Source organism: Hesperophylax consimilis, chromosome 10 (genome assembly GCF_061612785.1).
Source record: "Hesperophylax consimilis isolate HC1 chromosome 10, BYU_Hcon_1.0, whole genome shotgun sequence".
Classification (NCBI taxonomy): domain Eukaryota; kingdom Metazoa; phylum Arthropoda; class Insecta; order Trichoptera; family Limnephilidae; genus Hesperophylax; species Hesperophylax consimilis.
Window position 1 is genome coordinate 27015597 of NC_142845.1, and position 12834 is coordinate 27028430.

The 12834-nt window shown below is 33.9% G+C and overlaps 1 pseudogene; it reads left to right on the forward strand.

The window, feature by feature from the left end:
- LOC149420559 (uncharacterized) overlaps window positions 1–12267 on the forward strand; it is a 38908-nt pseudogene extending 26641 nt beyond the window's left edge.
- The last annotated feature ends 567 nt before the right edge of the window (window positions 12268–12834 follow it).

Below are 12834 nucleotides of genomic sequence, written 5' to 3' on the forward strand. Positions count from 1 at the left end.
AGACAATACAATGCATTACCTAATGAAATAAAGCAATCAGTAACTAACAAAAAAATATTAGTTAAAACGCTTAAAGATTATTTCCTGAAAATGTTTTTAAACCAGTGAATTTTCGCTCGCTTTCATATGTTGGTTTACTATGTTTCATGTGTATAGATGTCTCTCAGTATTTCTAAAATCTCTATTCTTAACAATGTATTTTTCCTTTTTTATTTATTTTTCTTTTCCTTTTCAATATGTTGTATTTTTTTAAAAGTGTAATATCCTTGTAAAATGTATTTTATGTGTCTGTACTTCCCGTAATGAGTTTTATCTCAACTCATTGGGAATAATGTGTTACTTACCATGTTTTTTGTAATACATTATAAATAAAAAAAAAAAAAAAAAAAAAAAAAGAATGAAAAAAAAATGTTACAACAAAAGCGTATAATAAAATAAGATACATTGGTAAAAATGATAAGAAGTCTCACATAAGTAGATATTCAAAATAAAGAAAAGATTGCAAAAATTATAGATATCTATTTGTCTCGATATATAAAAGAATTAAAATAAACAATATTTATATTGATTATTTTTAAGGTGAAATATATCTCCCATATCAGAATAAGTCATGTAATTCTAAGGGGTTTAATAATATAAGGGGCATAACAACGGCCTAAATTTACCTTTTGAAACTCTCAAAACAAATCCAAGAGTCTTAAGGGCCGTATATACGGAAGACGTAAAAATTAAATCGACCTTCAAAACGCCATGTAACAAACAAATAATATACACTCGGACGCAAGAATATATTATTCAGTATGGACGTGAAACCTTTATTAGAATAGTCAGCAATATACGGCAGACGTAACAATTAAATTAGAGTGAACGGACGTGAAACCTATATTAAAAGGAACCTTCAATATACAAAAAATATACACCCGGACGTGAGTATGTACGTGACGCTAGAAATGTATGAGAGTGTAATAAACATCAAAACCTGCATTATTATGAATATTAAAAAAATATGATATTAGCGATTATCGTGAGTAAAACATAGTGCAATATTCACAAAAACAATCTAAAAAAAAGAACTAGAAGTGCTGGACGCCCAAAGACGGATTTACGCACGGACGCAATAAATGTTGTGGGACCTATATATATATATTTATATATATATATATATATATATATATATATATATATATATATATATATATATATATATATATAGGGCAGGTAAAGCGGATGAGTGGGTGTTTAGAAATCTGGTGTAGACAGTGACCTTCTTCTGGTTTTGAAAAATTTCATTAATATAACAAAAAAAAAACAAAAAAGTAATCCACGAACACTCTTGTTTTAATATATAGGTATGTAATAGTGATTGAATTAACACCTGAATATTTAAAAAAAAATTGTAAACAAAGAGCTGATTTTGCTGAAACTATACAAGGTAGTATGAATAAAGCATTGGTTTTTCGCTTGGTCAATTAATATATGCGAATAATTAACACGTTTACAAATTATTATTTTTTTGATAAATTAATATTTTTAAGACAAGATTTTATTTATGCATAGCACAAAGGATAACAATTATTTTTATAAGCAATAATTGTTCGCCTGAAACACTCATCCACATTGAAAAATCTCCTGATAAAAAAATACATGACGCCAACGGGACTCGAACCCGTGTCTATTCGATTTCCGTTAATTAATTAATTTGAACAATTATTGCTTATAAAATAACGTTTACAAATCTTAATCAACACATAGCTTGTTTAGAACACAGACGTATGAGAATGTTGTCGATGTTCTACAGGTAGCCAGAGAACTAGCGTCATTAATCCTATTAGCACCAGTGCTCAGTTGAGAGACAACAACAAGTTTGACCAACACGGTTGATATATCCCCCATGGAGGACGGGTCGTTTTTACGGCTCGTTCTTATACTGAATTGTTGGGTTTTATATTTTCTTGGTTCTCTTTATAATCCAGTTTTATTCGCTCTTTCCCCTAAAAACAGAGATTCTCATCATAATGGTTTCCTTTCAAACAAGCTATTTTAATAACTGTTTCGTTGTTAATTTATTATTTCCGTAGAACAAGTAAACAAACATTTACTGAAATTTGATTTCAGGATTCCAACGAATGGTTTCAAGGAGGTTTATCTACCACCATAACTCAACCCCAAGACCCGATTGAAGACTTGATTCACCTTCTGGCAATCATATTAGACCAAGCGAGAGATTATTTCCTGAAGACCCACGTCTCCAATGGAATATTCGACGATGTTCAAACTAAAGATATCAAAAAAACTTCAACAGCCACCAAAAAGACTTCTTCAAAAGACACTTTAAAACGACACAAATTAAAGAATTGTTACGATGCTTCCGCCGCGTATTTAATCGACGCTGTTCGAAGAGATTCTGATACACAAAAAGAGGATTTGACTGACGACAGTATTCTTATGAGGACATTACTCAAATGGTTGTACAAAGCCGTGGACGATGACAAAAAATACCTATCTCCCGTACTAAAGCCTTATTTGGAATTGTTATTCGTAACCTCGCATGAAAACAGTTGGCATCTTGAAGAGTTCAATTCCAGGATTTGCACTAAGGAATTTGATGCTTTGACTTCGTTTTCGAAGTTGGTGCATGATGGTCACGTGAGTCCAGGTCAAGGACTTGTTGATGCTGCTGCCAAGGGTTGGAAGTGGGCCGAAAAAATGCTGGAAATATTGGAGATTATTACGAATTCTGGAACAGGTAAGGAGGTTATCTGTCCTTAAACTATTCATCTACTTTTGTATTTGTTTAAATATACTTTTATATTTCATGCCATTATAATGAGATGCATTAAAAAAAATATTTAGAAGTTGAAAAACCTAATCACTCAACTCCTCAGGGTAATTTGTTCGGTTTTGGGAACAAACAGCTATTTCTCGTGGAGTCAATTTGTTCGCTTTTCGGAACAGCTCATATGCTCTCATAGAAATCATTGCATCCCTTACCGTCATATTTAGAAATGCTACCTAAACGTTGTTAGAGAGAGAAAACACCAAGCTTTATATTAAAATATAGAAGTTAACCACATAATAATAAAATGTACACCTCTATCACACAAAAATGATCACAATTAGATGAAACATTATGAAACTTTCTGAAATTTTTATTAATTATTTTTATTTGAAACAACGTAAAAGGAAGCGGTAGTAATGTTTACAATATACATATGTCATTATCGCTACCAGTAATTTTAGTCCAGTGTTTAGATGATAAAAGGCGAGTCATTTGAAAAAATATTACAATCAATTTCAACATTTTAATGTTTAAAAATTTTACGTTTATTTCCAATAATAAAATAAAGCAAATTTCATCACTTTTTAGTATTTGGATACATTCACTCATTCGTCCACAAACGAAATACACACAATTTGTCCGAATTTCGTACAGCATCTTCAAGAAATATTATGGTCAATTTAACAGAGGCTTGAAGAGTAAAATTGATGAGATTATGATTACATTTTTCATCTATGAAGGTTGAAATCGCTTGGCCACATAGACCACCTGCTTTGAAGATAATCACAATATATTATTATTTTATAAAACCGTGCTAAAATAAATTAATTGGCTCTTTTGTACGTAAGAAATCCGATAGTTCGAAGCCTTGATTAATAAATCTGAAAACGATTGTCTGTCAAACTATACGCTTCAAGTACCTGCGATCTTAATAATGATTCCACTGTCAACATACTCGTATTTTCAATGGCCTAGTTTTCTCGAGAATATGTTTTATATTTTATATTAGTCATATTTTGCTTTATTAAGACATAAATAAAACAATTGTTGATTTGGTAATGTTTTCAGTACTACGATTAGTTTTCCCTAAACATGATGGACCAGACATGAGGTTTGATTTGAGTTTACCAGCAGACGCGCGGGAGAGAGATAAATGGAACAGCTTCCATGCAAACAAGAAGAACAGGCTTGTGGCCAAACTGAACATGGCGGAACAGTGCGTGGTAGAAGCCTTCATCTGCAGTTTGGATAATGAAGCGATGGGGTAAGATACAAGTATTATGGCATTAATTAAATCACTCACTTACACTCGGACGACGTATACATATAGTGACTTACATAAGAACATAACGCAACTGACGATTTTTTATTGCCATGCTAAAAGACCACCATTCATAGTAATTTACTCATTTCCGTCCCCTCTCCCATTACCTATAGCCTCATCTATTGGCTTCGAGCACCTTTCCCAATTTACCCTGCATTGAAATGCTTGGGTAAGTAACTCAGACCGGCTCAAGTATCGTGGCTCAATAAAAGCCCGAATAAATCTGGCTTCCAAGGCGTCTTTTATAGGGCTACCATATTTTTCAACAGTGACCAGCTGTTAACCCTGTACAAACTCTCGAATAGAAGACTCGTTTCCGAATGACTTTTATTTCAAAAATATTTAGTGAAATTATAGACAGCCCCGATTTATTGAGTTTAATTACCTTCAACATATCAACTATAAAAAAACGATCGAAAATTCTTTTTAATTACAACAACCAAATCAAGACTGAGTTATCTAAATACTCACTTAACATATAGTTGGAAATAATTTCGCAGAAATAATATAAAAATATATAAATATATGTATATCGCTTATTGTTTGAATAAAAATGTAAACAAATATGTAAATAGATAAATAAATGTATGTAAATAGGAACCGTAATTTGTGAATCGAGTAGATTCTCATTTTTTTCATCAATATGTTTTCTAACTACCAAACGAATTGAAGAGTAATGCCAGCTTTGAATGAATATGGAGGTGGTGTGAAAAAATGTCTAATTTTTATTTTGAATTGTTTAATACAAAAAAAGGTTAATTTTTAGTTACGAAGGAGTCGTCCAAAACAGCAAAAGCGAAGAAATCCTTTCCACTGGAAAAGTAGACCACACCATATCCAACGGAGACATCTCAAAGACCCATACATTGAGAAGTAACACCGGGACCATAGACACCATGGCCACATCAGACAGCAAATATCACACTATGAGGAGCATCTCGTCCAAGTACAGTACCTTGCGGAACTCTGAAAGCCTGTTTGGGTCGTGTTGGTCGGCCGGAGATACTCTTAGACTGAGGCATGGGGTGCAGAGACCTACGGTGCTGGAGGAAGTTAATCACAATGGCGAGAAGAGATTTACTGGATATGGTAAGTTTCAATTGTTATATATCCATGGCCACATCAGACAGCAAATATAACACCACGAGGAGTATCTCGCCCAAGTGCAGTACTTACAGTAAATCCAAGAGCCTATTCAGGTCCTGTTAGCCAGCCGGGATTGGAAACTGAGACTGAGGCATGAGAGATCTCCGGTGTTGGAGCAGGTTAATCATAATAGAGGGAAAAAGATATACTAGATACGGCATGTGTTCATTTGTATAATACTAGCGCAGACCCGTGAAAAATCATTGGTTATTATTTTTGTGAAGCTAAAAGTATTTATTTTAAGAATATTTTCATCAGGATCGTTGTCTTCAAAAAGACTATCATAGTTACGAAATCGGAAAAAAAATTGATTCTAACGAAATACACATTTCAAATACAGAAATCTTCCTTTTATTTGTTTTGTCTTATAGATGACATCGAAACAAGTTTGCACTGCTGTCTGCGAGATGCCACTCCTCTGAGCGTAGTCCTGGAGAAGAGGCAAGCCTTAGCTCCTCATCGGGAATATAAAGGAATCATCCAGGCACTCATCAACATGCAACGCTACAGCGTAAGTTTTTAACGGCGGCATTTATTTTTATGCCAACTTATTTCGAAAATTTATTTGGCTTGTTGGAAATAAGCCGACGTAGCTCAGTGGTCCAGAGCATCTGACCGGACATCAGAAGGTGCGGGTTCAATTCCTGTCGGCGGCATTTATTTTTACTCGGAAGATATTTTGAATAAATATAATAAAAAATAAAAAAATAAAACAATTTGGATGGATATTTCAGGCGACTAATTATTTCATTTAATAATTTGTTATCCTTTGTGCTATGCATAAGAAACCTTGTCTTATAAACATAAGTTTATTATGAAAAAAAAAATCTTGTTGTGGTTTTCCATCCCACTCGCCCTTCGTCCCACATTGCGCCCACACATTTTACAAACCTACGTCATGAAGATTAACTCTGTATGAACTTTTGGGTACTTTCACCTTATTGATTCGGTTTATACACACTGAAAGTTCACGGCTAAACAGTATATTTTTAGACTTAGTAGGTAAATTTGTACACATTTCGTAAAATCTATTTTTATTCTGTATGAGTACAGCATAGTAGTTCCAACTGCTCCCAACCGTCTGGAGCCAGTGAGACTATGGCATATCCCAAATAGCCATTAGGGGTGTGTTGTGAGGCTAAAGGTAGCCGAAAGTGGAAGAAGATGGGAAAGAGGAAGGTGGAGAAGTACCCGGCTATTTAGATTTAGTCGCCAAACACGGCTAAAGCCATTTCAAGAAATGTTTAGATTCCGAATGGCGGTCTTTCACCAGGGCGATTCTGAAAGTATTTACCACTCAATATAATATATCTATCTACTTCGAGTGTAGTGAAGTCTTGTTTTAACTTGATCATTTGAAATTTCATCTGTCTGTAGATGTTTGTATGTTCCTTTTGCGGTAAAAGATGGTGGCCGTTTTGGATACTACCTTTTTATCCCGCCAGAGTTTGCGTAATTGTCGATCCTACTACGAATCTTAATAATCAATATAATAGTACCTACCTGCCTGAAAATGGACTAATAGGTAAGAATATATAAATAGCACTTGGTTTCAACTTGATTACTACAAGAAATAACTAATTATGTGGTGGGAGATGGTAAAACGTGCATTAAAGTTCCATTTTTTCTCAGCCAAAGTAAAGATTTCAGGTTAGGAAATACGCATAGATTTTAAAAATAACCTAAACTAAACTCTAAAAGTTATTTAGTATTTGTGCGACTTAAACAAAAACCTCCTAGATCACAAGGCCGAGACGCTGTATTAAATCAGCCTGCTAACTTGTATGGAAATTTTTTTTTATAAATTTATTAATTTGTTAATAGGCCAGTGCAATTAGCGCCAAAAAGGGGGTCGCGACCGTAATTATTCCGGCAGTCCCAATTTTTTTAATATGTTATATAAACTGTTCCCCTGATGTAAAATCTGAGTTTCCGAACTTGGCGCATCTGTGCTCGCGCCGCCATTTTGAAAAAACCGGCCGAAATCGCGCCAAAATAGAGTTTTTCCCAAATATCTCATTTTGAATGCGAATTTCGGCTAAAATAGTTAACAAGTATAATAGAACATAAAATTACCTACAACTTTTGTAAAAACTAAAAAACAAAACAAAATAACGCGCAAAAAATACGCACCTTTACGACTTTCTACCTCGGTACCTATTAAAAAAAATTTACAGCAAATAAGTTCTAGGTAATTTTATGTTTTACTATACTTGTTAAGCTACTTTAGCCAAAATTTGCTTTGGAAATGGGATATTTGGGAAAAACTAGATTTTGGCACGATTTCGGCCGGATTTTTCAAAATGGCGGCGCGAGCACAGATGCGCCAAGGTCGGAAACTCAGATTTTACATCAGGGGACCAGTTTATAAAATATATAAAAAAATTGGGACTACCGGAATAATTACGATTGCATAAGTTAGTAAAACATTTTAAAATGATTTAAAAAATAAGAATAAATATAGAACGAAAATTTTTCTAAAATCCCACACAAGTAAGAAGGATGCTTTGAATGAGTGTTCCGGTCTTGTGATCTGGGAGTTTTTGCTAAACCCCCTGACTTAAAAAATACAACATATAAAAACATTAAATAGATAACTTCAAATCAAGTGTTGTTCTGTAAAGAGCAAAGGCATGCAGCGGAATTCTAAAAGTTTACCAAAATTATAACTGAGATAGTAACGTTTCTTTGGACAAATTGTATGATTCCTTAATTGAAATATTTGTATGGTTTATTATTAAGAAGGTAAGTTCTTAAGTGCCTTCTTACAAATATAATGATTTCATAGGAAATTTTGGGTTTGATTTATTAAATTAGAGATACGTGCTGTTTTGGATGCGAGGTCTATTGTTCGCAGAACTATTAAATTGTATTTAATTAATTTTTGTTTTTATGTTAAAATATTATTTTTGTCCCCTTACTCCTCCTCTTCATGTGGCTTCCCCACAAGAGTCCCAAATGCTCTGTAGCAACCGGAGCCAGTGCTGCAGTGGGACTACGTCATTCACAATAATTGTTGTGGCTGAAGAGAGTGAGGAGGGGAAGTAGATGAGTAGATAAGACGAAGATGTGGAAGTACTTGACTATTTAGATCTGGTTACAAACAAGCCATTTCAAACAACGTTTTGATTCGTGATTATTTACCAGAGAATTACTGAGAGTAAACGCTCTGAATTAATAAATGACTCTTACCCGTGCCAAGATCAAGTACAAAGGATTCCATTTTCTCTTTATACTGATGTCACAAGCAAAAAGACAGCTAGGAATTTGCAAAAGCTACCTTTTTGTTTATGACGGCAGTATACCCCTTTGGAGAAAAGATACGGTTATAAACCAGTTAATTAATACTCAATTATACTATGAAACAAGTAATGTTGTACTTGTAGCGATGGGTATCAATGATGATAATGGCAGTCTCATTACAAAATATAATGTATTCACGTTTCATTGCTAATTTTATGTAAACGATTCGGGGTACGAAACCGACGAAGACTACACACATCTCATACACCTCAGTACGACCGTCTATCTCAGAGTTGTGACACGAAGGCTGCATTCGTTGCTTTTTAACTCGTCGATATTAATTTACTCTATTCGGTTTAAAATAATAAAGAGAGAAGCCCACAGGAGGAAAACCCATGGAAGTGTAAGTAATACCAAATAATTTACTTTAAAACTTTAAAATACCTTACTTTGTAGAATATTCGCTCTTGACCGCAATCAAAGTCAATATCAATCACCGTTTATTAAGAAACTCTAAAACTTTCCATATTTCTTTCCAAAGAATCAACTTAACCTTCTTCCAACTTCCGTGAGTTGTGCGAATGTGTCCATTATATAAAATCCACTGTGGTGGAAAGATACCGGACATATGTAGAGATGGATTGATAGAAATTTCTCGAATCTTTTGTTTGCACGTCACATTAATATCTCTTGTTATTGTTGTTGTTGTTATTGTTTTATTCGAACATATTGTTGTACAACGTTATTGAAAGGTTTGTATCCATAAACTAGTTCCAGAGTGCAACAAGTCCGAATCGGCGATATTGAGGTATGAGAAGTAATCCAGAATATATACATTTATCAGATGCCAAGACGTCAATGTGCAGCGTTAGCTGTAGGTCCCTTGAAATATCTTTTTGGAATAAAATATTTAAACTTGCTATTCTCAAACTGCAACAAATCAAGATGATGCAATTGGTAACACAGTTTATTTAATGATTACATTATGATCACGAATAGAATAATTACTTAAATCCATAATTTTAAGCCAATTCACTAAAGTAGTAGTGAGGATTTCATTAAAATTTAACCTGCCAATTATCTCAAAACATTTTTTGAACTAGTGGATCGGTATTTATTATTTATTTTGTATTTTTTTTATTTTAGTAAAAGTTATTGTATATTTATAAAAAATAATAAAATGTAACAAAATATATATATAAAATGAAAACAAATAAAAAAGAAATAAAAAGATAAATTATAATAGTAAAATATAATAAAATCCATTTATAATAACATAAAAAAGAACAGTAGTTTATCATTCTTATTTTTAAATTGATCTATAAATTGATGTATTTACGCAGGTGCTGCAAGAGCTCTCTGGGTGGTTGTCAGGAAAGGAAGAGAGGGCTGGCGCCTTGAAAGCTCTGCACCGCTTGGCTCGAGGAGGCAGAAGGGCGTCTGGTCCACTTCCCCACGCACCACCTTCGGCTCACAGACACAACTATACACTTAGGTGACCAAATACATGATAAGTGGCTATGGCGAAATTTTCAATATTTGTGTGAAGGATCATGTTTGAAACATTAAAAGAATAATTTTTCTTCTAAAAGCAGGTTTTTAATTTTTGGATGACATAAATTATTTTCCAACAATTATGTTTTTCCTTGTATCGAGCACTTCTTTATCAATTATTCTTCTGCCGATTTGGGTTTGCTTCCCTCGCTTTCTAACCGCTCTCCCAATTTTAATCTATTTTAACGTATAAGAAATTTTTTGTAAATATTAAAGGGATATAAGCTAAGTGCGTAATTTGACCGTAATTCAAAAAAAATAACTGTTGGTTAAATCTATTTGAAAACACTTTCATTGAAAAACACAAATATTTTCGAGGTGCATACTGTAGATACAAGGAACTTTTTTGAAAACATTTTTATCCAGATAATGTAATGAATAACTGTTTTTGTTAAATACTTCTTTGATAATTTTTTAACGCAATTAACCTCTGCGTCTAACTATAATAGCAGGGTAAGGAAAATATGCATCATGAAATAAATGTTGTTCAATCATTGTCTATATTTTTTGTATTCATCGAAAAAGAATAATATATTTTTATTTCCTAGCCCAAAAAGAACCAATCTACAACACAAGATAAGGGCGTCAGTGAGGCAGTACTACCGACGAAGAAACATTGATGCCATGTCCGGGGACGAGAGCAGCAGTAGAAAATCAGAAAAGAAACCACTTTGCAGTCCAGAAAACTCCACAGAGAGTGGGGTGAGATTTTCTACATTAAACCATATATTTAAAAAAGACATAAGAAATATATTTCTTCATTTGACAACATTTTTCTCTTTGATTTAAAGTGCCAAAGCCCCTCCTCATCCATCATAAGGGACGACGAGCTCAATTTAGAAGTCCAACGGGAATACCTACATTCTTCAACCCTCCACGACATAGAACAAAACACAACATTATCAGACCACTACATGAACCTATGCAGAGAGGCAATCAGAGACTCTAACATGAAACGCTCTCATGCTGCATTCCAAGAATTCAACAAGGACATAGGCAGCAAAAGCAATAAAGGCGCCATAAAGGACAAACACAGGGCTTCATCACTTGGCAGAAAGACTGGATCAGAAAGCAAAAAGAACATGAATATTGATAAATACGGAATGGTGAACACAGTCGGAAGGAATTCTGTAAAGGAGTTAAAGGTTTCCACAGATTCCTTATTAGGGACCTGTAGAGAAGCGAGATTACATCATGCTGCGAAGAGATCAGCGCTGCCTGGAGTCAGTTCTTCAGATGTATCTTTTGGAGATGCTTTTAAAGTTTCTCCACTTTATGCAACTGAGACGTCACAGTACGAAGTGGTAAGTTATGAACACTTTAATTTTTAATATTTGGGTTGCCAATTTGATTATAAAGACAAAAAGTTATTTGATTTTTGAGAAGAGCTTTGAATGAATGTTTCGTACAGCTTTTATCACAAGGTTAGATTTGTTTATTTAATAATTTTAAGTGGATTCATTAAAAGGAGGAAACGAAATATGATTTACGTTGGGGTGTTATAATTTCCGTCTCATTACACGATGGTCATATCAACGATTAGCGCCATTTTTATTTTTCACATTTGAAACTTCTCCGTTATGAGTTGTCAAGCATTATCTAAGGTCATGCTATTATGCTTGATCAAAAAATTGTGTAAACTGGGACCGTTCAGATGTTAAATATTTAATTTCTCGCTAATCGTCGATAAATACAACTCAACCTAAATGAAACAAATATTTTTTTGTAACCTGTCCAGGGGTTTGGAAAAAACAATCGTTTTGTCAGGACCAAACTACGAAAAATCGCTTTTACTCCAGAATCCATTTTTCCTGTTATTTATTTTCCATTTCAATCTCTGATGATTATTTATTTGCGTACTTTTTGTATTTTTACTTTTTCCTGACAAATGAAGGGTTGTTCTGAATCGCAATCTAAGTAAGTTAAAAAAAATCATGACCGAAACAAAGAAAAAATATGCGTAAAACATAAAATAAATTATATCATCTGATAAGACTGTGCTTTGACTTGGGGTGTGTTTAATGGAGGTATAATTCAGGACCTAAGTAATTTGTGGGACATTTAATATTATGTCAGGAATAATTATAATTAATGTCTCGGCATTCAGTAAATTAGAATTAATTTTCAGATGACGCAATCTATTTTGCAAGGAGCGGTGCCTCAGCCGGGACGCGACAGGCAACGACATCTGACGGCTCCCAGAGACAAGCTTTATCCATGACGCAAACCCAATGTTCGACTGATAGCTCGATAAGCTATTAAAAGAAAACTACGGATAGACAAACTATCTACTTTTCTATGATGAACTAACGTTTATATTGTATTACCAGCTGTACCCCGCTGCATTGCTGTGGCTCTATCTGTCAGTGCAGATAGAAAAACAATAGGGCATGTTACGTTAACATCCAACAGATGGGCGCTCTTACAAAAATCAAGTTTGTCCATTATTCGAATGCAAAGTTGTGTCAAGAAGAAATTTCGGAGATTTGAGATTTTGAACAAGCGAACATTTGGGTGAAATGCAGATCACGCCAAACTCTGGGAATTGAATAAAAATGCATTTTCTAGATGAGAAAAGTGTGTAGAAACTCATTAAAAAAAGAATTAAGGCGCGGAAGAATAAATTGAGGGAGATACAGCCGATCAAAGTTTAATAAAATTGCACTTCGCGATCTGAGGGTAATATTCGGTTTATGGGAGTATAACCGAAATTGAACTTGATTTAGACTAATTTAGGGCTGGGGAATCCGAATCTGAAAGAATTAGGTGGGGGTCGGCACTATTAACT